Source organism: Apteryx rowi, unplaced genomic scaffold (assembly GCF_003343035.1).
Source record: "Apteryx rowi isolate R43461 unplaced genomic scaffold, aptRow1 scaffold_120, whole genome shotgun sequence".
In the NCBI taxonomy this organism is placed as follows: Eukaryota; Metazoa; Chordata; class Aves; order Apterygiformes; family Apterygidae; genus Apteryx; species Apteryx rowi.
Genome location: NW_020447420.1, coordinates 647408 through 660379, shown reverse-complemented (window position 1 = coordinate 660379; position 12972 = coordinate 647408). Strand labels below are relative to the sequence as shown.

Genomic DNA, 12972 nt, shown 5'->3' with positions numbered 1-12972 from the left:
GTTGGTTAAAGTTCTGCCTGTTTATTCAAAATTTCCATTACAAGTTTTGCATTGATTCCCCTCCTTTCTCCCTACCATGGACTTGCAGCTCTCTCATGATTGCACTACTCAGTAATACTTTCAGATATTCCTTTATATATTACATCCAACACCTTCATTACATTTTCTATACTAATAAACACTGCTTAGCCTAACATTTTAGATATAAGGTTGTAAGTTTTAAAAATTTTTATGTTCATGTACGTATTTTAACATCAACCTTACCTTTACTACTAAGCAATAGCAAGCAAAAAACTCAATGAATTTCAAATTTGCTTATGTCTTGAAGAACTAGCATCAAACCTTTTGCCAATTCCATCCCATAATTTTGTTGCTAGCCCTCACTGTATGCAGTTTATAATCAAACTCCTATCCTGCAAGAAGTCTGCGTTCTAGCGAACCACTGCTCTGATATGACACCACATTATCCTCTGCTCTTACTGAACCAACTTTCCTCACGTATCAGCTACTCTTGTGCATTTGTTACATCCATAAAACACCCAATACAAGTCTTTTGGAAACTTCCTACTTTCAGTGAACGCACTCCAGTTGTGGTTTATGCTCCCCAGTATTTTGGATTCAAACGTGGAATGGGGACAAAGCAACGTTTCCCTGCGGGAGGTCGGCGAGATTACGCAGAGGGCCTTTAACAAACTGTGGCTTTCGGAACGGCCGCCCCGCTCAGCGAGGAGACCTGCTCATGGGGTTTCTGAAAAGACAGAGCGGAGGCTGCAAAGCTATTTCACAAGCACAGCATTAAAGCCTACGCATGTAAGATGAATGATGGCCTACAATTCAGTGCTGCTGCTCATGGCTAGTACTTAACAGCTGCATGTCACAAAGTCAGAAACCTTATTTTACCTTTAAGCTACAATTTTGTTTTGTAGTAAATCCAAACAGAAGTCAACAAATTACAAAAATGGTTTTCCAAAAATGAACTTCTCTTGGGTAGTTTCACATAACTCAAAATTTCAGCATGAAACTCAAGCTCTAAATCCCTACTAGACTATACATATGGCTGCAAAGACAAGCTTGTCTTTGTTCTTACTGCTCCTAATGTTATAGGATTTTCTAACTCACTTGATACTAAGCTGAGCTGCCAACTTTTTGAGCATCTATTGAGTACAGCCTCACAAACAAGCTATTTCTCAGCCCTGCAATACAGGACCTGCAAGACAATTTCATAAAGCAATGAAGTTAAAAAACACGTTTGTGGCCAGAACAGTACTCGTTTAAGAAGAGTAAAGATATACTTCAGGAAGAGAAAGAATGTGGGGAATCTTGGGAGGGACTTTTTACATAGCTCAGACTGTTTCAGATCAAACCAAAGTTAAGAGAGAACCCAAAGTCCCAGCAATGCTACCTCACCGCAGAGAGAAAGCAGAGGCAGGACTACGACATTCAGTTTTACAGGTCAAACCCAACCTTTAAAACATGGGAGGCGACAAGTAGGGTTGCTTCGTTATAGCTTCTAGTGACCCTGAGTCCACTGTGTTACACACTGCATGATGATGATGATGATGATTCACTCCCTGGAGAATTTACAGTGCAACCAAGTCAAAAGCCTACAGGCAACCTGAGAGTCAGCCTATGGCAGAACACGTGTGACGTGCTCTCCCCAAAACGTATAGCAACACACCTGCAGCCACCGGTATCTTCACACTGCTGCAACAGCGTGAAGGAAACAAAACTATGGACAACCAAGTCGGGAATGGAATTAACACCATATCCTGGCTGCGGGAACAAAAGCTGTCTCAGTTACTGCCGCTACCGATGATTTAACAGTAGATACAAATTTAAATATGGTCCTGTRTAACAAATTATAGACACTCTGCTAAGAGAAAATATATTCTTCACATCATCTGGCTGCTTTTTGCAAACTCATTAGTGCCATTTATGCTGCAGACAAAACGAGCAAGCTAGCGTTCAGCTGTCCCAATTTCAGCTGAACAATAACAAAGATAACATGCTATTTTGGCCAAGTCTGATAAGATTAAATGATTAGTGATTCCTTTCAAACTGTACCTCCTTTAGAGCACTACATGTAAACACATGCAAAGAGGTTGTTTAAACACAGGCACACAAAACACAAAAACCGTCACACCTGCTAGCCCAGATTTCCCTTTCACTTAAGCTCTTCTAGCTGACCAGCTTCTCACTCACAAGTCGCAGGAAAGACGCTAACGGGTTCTCCTGCCAATCCCAGAAACCCCAAAATAAAGCTGACAAATGGCAGGAAGGAACCTCCGAGACTCTCTGCCACGGCCACGCTACGCGGGACAGAAGACTTCCATCCCCCGGGCTGCCGATCTGTCATCGGTCGTCAGCACAAAGTTCATTTTAAGAAAATGCAGAACCCAGCAAAACTCCAAATACTCCAAAAGGTTTATCTAGCTGTGAATGAGATGACTAGGAAGGGAAAAGACAGGATGGTCTAAGAAGTGCAGAAATATTTTTTGTCATTGGCCTTGTTACTGATGGAATGAATGATGCTGGAGCAGTGAATATTTGACCTATCTACTCTGAAAATAAAGTCCTCATTTCTTTCATTATCCCTTCGACATTTTTCTAATCCATACACAAACAGAATATTTAGGGTTTTTTACAAAGGAAGAAGAAAATTATAAGGCAACACCACCCAAAACACAATATACTCCAAAAAAACTGGCTGAATCTTTGAAAGCAATAAGCACGGTATTAAGAGGCAGGAGCAGAGTATGTTATACCAGAAGGGTTACAAGGGTTGCTTGTCCATGAGAATGAATCATGGTTTACCTTGCGGAAGAAAGAAAAGTGTAAATAGAACACTAGCTCCTTGGGGGACTTATTAGATCCTCAAAGAGTCATCACAGATGCTGAAACCTGCTTTTGCAGCAGAAGCTTCATCTTACAAATATACAACAGAAAAGCATAAAAGAAGAAAACCCAGTAGATTACACTTCAGAACTCACAGATAATGAAAGAAAGAGAATTCAACACCAGAATACATAGCCTCTCTGGCCTCTCCTGTCCTATACTTTCCAGAAAACTTCCTACCATACTGCTTCTTCAAGCGCTAGTGACAGCGTGAGCTCCAGCGCAATCAGGGCTGTTCCCAGAACCTGGGCTTTCCATGTCACCAAGGCTTTTTTGACTACACTTGCCTCTTTGTCCACTCCATAACCCCAAACAGTTTATTCTCAAGAGGTAAAAGGCTCCAGCAAGAAACGGGCACACCCCTTTGCTATACAAGGGATCAACAACCATCGGATCACACTGCCGTGGTAACACTGATGGTAGCAAAAGGGGTGCGGGAAGGGCAATCTCAAGAAGAAAGAATTCCAGTGCAGGGCGACGACCTAATTCTCTCTTTTTATAGACCTACTGAAACCCCACAGAGTTGGAACGGATTTTTGCTTTAAGTTAAAATGGACAATTAGGGTAAAACCGTAACAAAATCAAACCAGCCATCCCTCTCCACTACAGGATCCCGGAATCCCAACCCTCCCCTGGTTAGCTGGGTGTTCACAAGCAGAATAAAAGTTTGACATAGGATCCTAAGCTTGATTGTAGTGAAATACGATCTAAAAGCATTGCAAATTTATCCTGCACTAGGAAGAACGTTCTCTGTTGTTTAAACACTGCTTTTTGCTTTAAGGCTTAGTAATCAGTTACACCAATAGACAACCAAAAAGGTTATACATTATTTGCAGCAATTTTGACTTAAGTAGTTGCAACTTGATTAACAGCCTTTTCTTCAGAGATAGAATTACTGCAAGTTTTCCCCTCTCTCTGCATTAGTTAGGAAGCCCAACAGTTAAAAATAAGTCATCATAGTCACTTTATAGAACTAACCAGGTAGACGAAAAGAAATTCCAATAAATAATTCAGAGTAAGTTAGGGCATACCTTAATATATCAAAAGCTAAGAGCAAACACAGGTAAAGAACTGTACCCAGCACTGTTTACCCTTGGACAGTAAAGTTCTTACAACTGACATAGTGTTATAAATTGAGTAACTGACCTGTAAGGCAGTAAGGAGCTCAAGAGAGTTAAAAATTATCCTATAAATACCATAAAGATTAACAGATTTGTAACACCCACCCAAGAAGCACTTACTCTGAGTAGAATGATTATGAAAACACAGCAAGAATATTTACTACATAATACTGACTTTAGTATATACAGACCGCCACAAAAGGCGGCACTGGTTCTTAATATAGTGACAGCTGAAAGTCACCATTTAGATTTCCAAACTGATTAAAGGGTAACATGCAGACACATGCATGTTGTGATTTATTTGCTTCTTTGGAATATACTCATATATTAAAAAAAAAATCACTTTTTTTTTCCTTCTAGTTTAACATTTTTTGTTCTTTCCCATTTTTGATATTTAAGTTTTGCATAGCTCCTTGGTGGAAGAATTAATGAAATACTGACAGTCCAAGAGTGCAAGCAGAACTCTCGGGAATGAAAGAGGAAGGGAACTTTAGCATTCCATATGTTTGTTAATGTCTATTTTAGCCTAAGTCCCTATTGCTTGGGGAAAAGAAAGTTAAATAACTACAGCTTTTCTCCTTATCTCCTCACTACACTGACACGCGCGCGCCCAAGAACCAGAACCCAGCAGGAACCCTCCAAGACAGTCTTGACATCCACAATGCTTCTTATGCAAGAAACACAAGAGGTTGCAACAAGGAGGAAAAGTTCTTCTTCTCGGGATGGCAGAGACAAGTGTCCAAGAGGGTAAGAAAAGGACAGAGGCTACAATCTAAATTCCTCAAAGGAATCATATCAAATTCACTGTGAAGTTGCAATCCATCCTGTAGGTCAACATTCCCCAGTCGTGTCACAAGCTGCACCATCTACAGCGATTTTGGTCTCCAATTCGATGGTTTAAAATTCACTAGGTTAAGAAAAAAGTTACTGCCCACTAGGAAAGAGGACAGGTGGCTCTAAAGAAAGAAGAAAAACTGCAACTTGTGTTATCTGGTGTCCCTTGAGCTGGGAGCTAGCTGCCGATTCAGAAGCAGCACCGTGGCTGAAGCCGCTTGGCGCTGCTACCCCCGAGCACGTCACTTCACACGTTCGCACGCCCACCAGCCCTCGGAGAGAGCAATCCGAACCATCCAGCACCAATTTTTCCTGTCAGCGTGGATTTAAAGTTCCATTTCATGTACACCGGGAGTTTTCAACAGGAGGACGGCTATTTCCCACCCCAGAACAAGTGGGCTTCCAAAAGCCCCGAGACCGAATGACAAAAGTAACTGGAGAACAGTAAGCGTCACCGAGCTCCGCAAAATGAAAGACTTGCAAATCCCCCCCGCAGGCGGGCGGGCGGGCGGCACCACCTGCTCAGGCGGCCCCGGCGCCGGGCAGGGGGCACAGCTCGCCCCTGCTGGGTTTTCGGCCCCCAGGCAGCGTCGCGCTAGGCGAGGGGAATGCAACCCGCTTCCATGCGGCAAAGCGCAGCAAAGCAGGCGGCTTCCCCTAAACCCGGGGCACCTGCCTGCACGCCTGCTCCTTGCAGCTCCGCTCCGGGCCCAACGCCGACCCCTGCTTGCAGCCAGCGAGGGGGATGCCGAGCCGACAGGGATCCCGGGACGCGCTCCGGCAGGTCCCGGGGTGTCTCCCAGCATCGCGAGGCTGCCGACGGCCCTTCGTCCTGGGAATAGCTGCGGCAGGGCAGAACCTCAGCACTCTCCGCTTCTGCCCCTGCTCAAAGGTTAATCGCTGCCCTTTTCGCTGACATTACCGCGCTCAGGTCTGCGACCCTGCGCTCGGCTCCTCGGCCGGGTTATTCACAAGCGGTTTAAGCTTACGCCAGCGGCCGTGCCAGGGAGCGCTGGCGCAGGCCGCCCGCCAGCYGAGCGCGGGAGCCGCCTCGCGCCCAACACAGCGCAGGGCGAGAGAAAGGAACCATCCGAAACCAGGACCAAAACCAGTCCAATCATCTGATAAAACGGCAGAGAAATCCCAACTGCCTGCCTGGAAAGCCAGGGCATTAACCCATCGCGTTTGGCGGCAGGGTCCCGTCCAAGGACGAGGGGTATTTGATCCACCCTGTGATAAACACATTCAGATGAATGGCTGCAGTCCAGGGCTGAAGATCTAAGTTGCTCAAAGCAAAAACACACAGAAATTTTAAGAAGTGCCTAGTGATTGTAATATATCAGTTAACAGTCCGGAAAAATCTGATAGCGAGGAAACAATCGTAAGGGAAAAAACTTTATACYAGCTGCAGAAACTTCTTTATTTAAAAAAAATAAAAATAAAAAAATATATATATATAAACCTGCCATCTTCTGCATTTGTGAAAGTTATGTCTCACATTCAGGCACATCATAACTATTGCCTGTGTTTTACAACTGAAACAGCATATCCAGTTAGTACAGGTTCTGACCGAAAAGTCAGTTCATGGAGTTCTGTGCATTAAATCCCTTTTCAAAACAACAATTTAATTTTTCCATTTCTATCATCTTGAAACCTTAGCAGAAAATATTCAATTTTAACAAAAAACATTTTAGGCCTTTCATATCTGCTCTTTTTGTAACTTCATTGCGTTTTGACTGTTTTAAAAACGTGGATTTGCTACATGCTTCCTTGATAGCTTCCATGTTATCTGATCTCGTTGTGTAATTCAAAAGCAGGACAGACGATACCACCTTATTTTGGCGACATGCAGTTGAGTCCAAAGTAATTCATAAAGTATCTGCAAATCACTGGAGGAAAAAACAAATCCAGATATGCAACTACATCAATATCACTAATGAAGCAGGAGTTACACTCTGGGTGAGGATTACGCTGTCCTAACCTGATATGGGCAAGATTTTTTTTTTAATTAGAATTTACATCCTGTAATTCTAAAATTACTTCTTTTAAAAAGCAGAGATTTAACAAATAATGCATTCGGACTTGTAAATAAAAATTTGTGGGGTTTCAACAATGCTTTGGAGTATAAAATTCCTAGAGTCTCATTCACTTACACATTTGGTTTCAAATAGTCTGTCAGTTCACTTAAATGTGTAACAGGAAACTCAAATTTGACTAAAAGGTTGTTTTACGTTACTACTGGTTTTGCATGGAAACCTTTTTAGAAGTAAGAAGCTAAGGGGAAGTTTTTTCCTCTCCCATCTGCGACAGACAGCTGTTTGCTGCCTGGAATCTACGATCGCAGACACCTGAAGTAGCACTGAGCTAAAGTAAACACTTTGCACATAATTTTCATGTCAGTACAATTTAAAAAATTAAATGTCTCATTTATTGCATCATGCCATGCGATAAATCATATGATTAGACACTGGAAGCTAAATACAGAATTTCAATTTTTTTTTTATTAAAAAATAGAAATAGTTTGTTTCTGAAACATTCTAAAATGTATTAAAAAGAATACAACTCAAGAGACTTCTTGCATATGCAGAGCTATGACACTTACAGTAAGTCCAGATGTTTAAATACTTAGCACAGGTTAGAATTTGAAGTAATCTTGATCCAATCCAATATGCATATAAAAATAATCCAAGATAGAAAAAGACCTACCTATCCATATAGAGATTTGATAGCTTTACAGACTGCTGCACTTGAACCACTATTAAAAATAACTCCCTGGGGTTTTCTCCTTTTAAATAAAACTGAGCTTACAAATTCTAGACCTGCCCACTTAGTCACAGCTCGCACAGAACCTCCCTCCGTTCCCGCGTCCCACGTTCCAGCTGATGAAAGACAGCAGCTTCCAATCCGGCTTTAAAACAAAACAAAAACCCTTTAAGAAAGTTTCAAACAGGTATTTTGGACGACTTAATTTCCTACGTAATTTAGACATACTGCAGCAATCTCAATATGCTGAAAAAAAGCTAAGCTGTTAAACTAGATTTTGCATGCAAGTTCTTAAAAATAAATAAATAAATAGAGGCCAACATTACCTCTCTGTTTCAGCACATTTTTCTCCTTATCTCCTAGATAACATTTTTTTCTCCTTTTAACTTTAGATGCAAATTGAAAATGAACCTTGGAATTCAGAAATGGAAGAGACCTATTACATCCCACCCAACGTGCTCCTCTGCCACCAGCCTAGCGCTCCCTGAAGAGCATCCTCTGCTGCTCCGTCCGGCCCAAACTCAACGCCAGTGGGGATCCCACCACCTCCTTTGGGAAGCCTATTTCAGAGGCTGCTGCACTTTCTGTTAGTAAACCCATGCTGATAGCCAATATATTGCTATTTCTTCATGCATCATCTCTATGTCTTACTGCTCAAGGATCAGGATCCAACATACTAGAAGATAGGTTAAGTGCCCCTAGTATTAAAAGAGGGGCACCAGCAGTTTGTACTGCTTTCTGCAGTCTGGATGTCTTTAAAGGCAAGGATTTTTAAAAGGCAAACGTTGCATCATATACCTATACAACTTAGTGGACTTCCATTTCACCATTTTTAATTTGCTCTTGTATCTAGAGACAGTATAGTAACTGTCACAGGAATTCTGGAAATGTATCCCAACATCTGCACCAAGCAACGTACACAGGCCAGATCACTGAATCGGGAAAACGGAGCAAGCGCCACTTCCCAGCATGCTGGCATGAGCGCGTTCGGGCTGAGCCTCCCGAGAGCTGCGCTGAGCTGATCCAACAGCCGTGGCCATTGACAGGACCTGGCCTAACCCCCCCGCGCACCCCCTCGTCCCTCCCTTGCATCCATCCTTTGATCCCTTTGCAGGCCAATTCCTTGCTGGGGAAAGGGGAAGGCACAGCTAAGGGAAACAGCAACTGCCCTTTCAGCAGCACAGAAGGTAAACTGGTCCCACTCCCTTGCTTAACCAAACCATTTTTTTTTCTTCCTTAGTTTTACATCAGTTTACTCTGCTGAACCAGCTCCCCAAGAGTCAGATGAGGGCCAGCACCAGCACAGGGCAAACAGAGAAACCATCCCTTTTGGGAGCATCAAGCTGTCAGCTCAGCTCAGCCATCTAGTCACTCTGCGTGATGCTGAGACATATCAAACCTTCCTAAATCTGTTATCCTCAGTTTTCAGACAAACTATTCTTATCTTTTAAGGCACTTAGAGATCTACTGATGAAAAGCACAAGCAACTTGCTAAGTACTTGCGTGCGCTTGTACTATAAACTTTGCAAAAGAAATGCTGAGTATTATAAACATATTAGAGCTAATCGGACTTAATAACAGAAGAAACTATTTTGAAGGCCTCAGTCTTTAAAAGGCCAAAGTTTTAATTTTGTTCATTTTAGATAACCTTTAACTTTYATATGATTTTTATACTGGGAAAGGCCACTTCTTTTTCAACTGTTCAACTTAGTGATGCACAGATATACTTAAAGCATTTTTATTTTCCTCTACCCCCACACCTGTCTTTTAACCAATAGCAGAGTGGCTCGCCATTTCCATGTCAAAAGTCTTATTTTCAGGGCCTTGGTGATGAATAGTATCAATGCAAACATGAATTATTTTTCAGTAGTATGAATATTTAGTGTTTGCTTTCAATATTGCAAGAATGTTTTTGGTGCATAGAGAAGCAGAAAGAAAAGGCAATTTAAATACAGTAATGTCAGATTCCTAGATCATTCCCAGAGTACTTTTCTCCAAACATTAGGACATCAAACAAATGGCTGAGTGAATCTAGAGAACTCTCTTAGTCTGGCAACGGATACATAATGTCACCGCATTTGGACAAACCTCACATATCCTATCATGTTTAGATAGCAATGGACAGAATCCCTCAGACTTGCTCCTCAAAAACATACAGATACATCAATCTATTTCTTTATTTATATTTTTATATATATGTATATATAATAGAGAGAGTAGCAAGATATACATATATAAATAAGCTTGTTTCACAGACACCTGTAACTGCATCCGATTCATATTATGCATTGGAACATTTTTCATGAACTCTGTCCTTTAAGATCCTAAACATTATAATGAAGCCACTCACCACCAAAAGGAGCTGAAAGTGTTTTCACAAGCAGAAACATAATGCCCAGACACAAGTTGAAAGCCATTAGTAACAAGTATTTTTCAAATCAAATGTCTTTGCATACTGACAACAGCATTTAAACCAGTTTCCCACAGTCAGTATCCATCTCTCACACCTCTTCTTCAGCACGCTGTAGCAGGACGGATGGCGTCGCACAACAGTGGTCGCCGCTCGTCACAGACTTCTTGCATTTGACTGGATACAGAGACACACGCCGCACAATTCCTACCAACAGCCCAGCGGAGCACCTGGGTAGGTGCACGCTGAATTAGTCACCGTGGTTTACATAAAAGGGTAAACAGACTGGTTAGGTCATTTTCCAAGACAAATGCAGGAGTTTGTGTCAGAGCAAGAATGGATATTCATGGCTCCCTTAATTCTGTGCTCAGAACTATAAYAGCGTCATGGCTGCTTTCCATCTAGATGACTGTTGAATTTTAATAATACCAACTATTAGAATACTAAAAGAATACTAAAGAATACTAAACAACTTCTAAAATGAGGTTCCATTTATTTATTTTTCTCATTAGCCAAATGTAAAGGCAATTTTTATGGGTTTTTTTGCCATGAATGTTCTCTTCCATAAGAAGAGCATCTAAGGAAAGTGAATTAGAAGAACAGAAGTTAAAAACACAAGTCCAGCTGTTAAACCTGTTTTCTGTAACACTGAGTATCCCAACTGCACTTTCATTTCAGAAAAAAGCAAAATCAAGCCCCAGGTGTTATAATGATGCCCAGTTCCATCATTCATTTTTTGGCATCTTCATCTAGTACTTCCCCCTCTTCCAGCTACAGATGGACAATTTTCTTGCTTTAAATTTAGAATGAACACATTCGATTTCTACTGCCTGCCCCACTTGCTGGCTGCTCCAGTTCATACCGTCTAGTCTGTACTGCCATGTTGTTTGTTAAGCATGTATTTTCCATAGCTTTGAGCTTACATATATTTGGCAGTACAGAAAGTAGAAAGAAATGCAAAGTACTTCCACTAATTCATCTCCTACGCAGAGCATTCTGCAGGTGTGTACGAGGTGAACTTGTTAATAACTATCCCCATTTTACAGCTAGCAAAGCAGAAATACATAAAATCAGGTATGTCAGCTCCTATCCCCATTACCAAGAAAATACTCACTTTACTCTGAGTAAATAATTATTAACAGATCTTTCAGCACGCAAAAAGCTTTTTAAAGGCACTTAAAGGGATCTTCGGAAAAACAGCTAGGCCTGAATGAAGCCGAAAAGCATGCTGTGAGATAAATCTCAGGGTTTCCCACTATATTCTGTAGCGTAGCCTCCATTACTAGAAGCAATGAAAAGAGTCAATATAGGATCAATAATTTCAATATAGGTATACATATTATGTATTGGCATAAAAACTTTTGGGTAGCATCATAAAAGGCAGGTACTACAAAATCTGTCAGGTTCCCAGCATGGGTTTAGTCTGACTTATTCAGCTTCACTTGTTTTTCCTCAAAAAACGAATACTAAATAATTTGAAGAAATATATTAAAACTCATGTTCAAATTATGTGCCCTTCCTCTCTCATAAAGCACACATTTGTCAAGAAACAGAATTCCAGAGGTCGGAGGGAAACAAAACAAACAAGTGTTTTGTATGCAAGGAAAACGTTGGTTCTGTTCTGATGAGTTGCTCTTGGGTTGGTAACAGTCACATTCAGTCAAGAAATCTCACTTCCCACAGAAGATGCTCCTTTTCCACTGTAACAAAAGTTCCTGTCCTCCCAACCCCCTTTTTTTAAGTGTCCAAGTCATAAAGCCATCGGAAACGGGGCAGCAACACTCACATCTAAGAAAAGTTCCTCTTTTCTTTTTTTTTTGCTGTTGCTCAAAAGAATATGACTATCACAGAGAATGCCGACAAGCAAAAAATAACAGTGGAAAGAGTTTTGACTCAATGTCAAGAGATGTATCAAAATATGAAAACAGTATAAATGCTGCAAGTTAAACAGTTGCTTATAATGATTCACAAAAACGAATTTTTAAAGGAGACCCAGAAGTGACAGCAAGACATTCATAATGTGTCAGGAACTTGCATCACCGGACTTCTAATTGTTATAATATTTCCCATCAAGTTACTTGTACCGCAACAAGGCCATAAGCCATTATCATGGGCAGAAATGTTGTGTGTGTGTRAACAGACAAACAGATGTAGCTCACAAGTCCACCATTATTCCCAGCAAATATCTATCGCACTCCGGAGCGAATACCTTGCTGAAGAAAATGGTATTTTGGAATTCAACTCAAACAACATATACTCTCTAGAAAGCAATGCTGTAATCCCTAAAGCGCTGGTTTTATTTCAGACTTCCTATTTTTTAAAAGGTAACAGAGGATAAAGCACTCTGAGAATACGTGTGCTCCTCTCCCATAAAGCGCTCAGGAGGACATCAGGAGCTGGCAGACAAAAGAGACGAAAAATAAGAAACACCTAAAGAAAAGTTCTCAAACTGCAGTCTAGGGACTCCCAAAGAACTGTAAAGTTCTCTGCACGAGCCGCGAGAACACAAGAGCACAAAGCATCTCATAGAAGATGAGAAAAACGCATAAAAAGGACATAACGGGCCTATTTCGTGTGGCAGTGCCACTTAGAGCGGCGCGCAGAAGGAGCTCGTAGGGGAACCGCTAAGCTAAAGCACGCGTGTTTGGCTGCACTACTGCTTCTAGCGTTAAAGAAAAAAAAAAGAAGAAAAAAGAAAAAAGTGCCATATGACACCAAACCACGCAAAACTACATAAATGCTCCTATTTTATCGTATTTTAACTTTGCTTAAATCTTAAAGCAATGCTACGCAAGAACGGCTCTGTGGAAAGGAGCCGAGGAAGAGCCCGATCTGTCCCAACTCCGACGACATTTCAGGTTATTCCCCCCGTCGCCCAGGCACGTGTCAGCCGCCGGGCGAGAGCTCCGGCCCCGCGGGGCAGCAGCGGCCACGAGGCGCCGCGGGGCC

The 12972-nt window shown here is 41.7% G+C and overlaps 1 protein-coding gene across 2 annotated transcripts in view; it reads right to left on the bottom strand.

Annotated features, from left to right (window-relative positions):
* Nucleotides 1–12972, bottom strand: part of NEK6 (NIMA related kinase 6) — a 76228-nt gene that overhangs the window by 62190 nt on the left and 1066 nt on the right. The gene's annotated exons all lie outside the window — the stretch shown is intronic.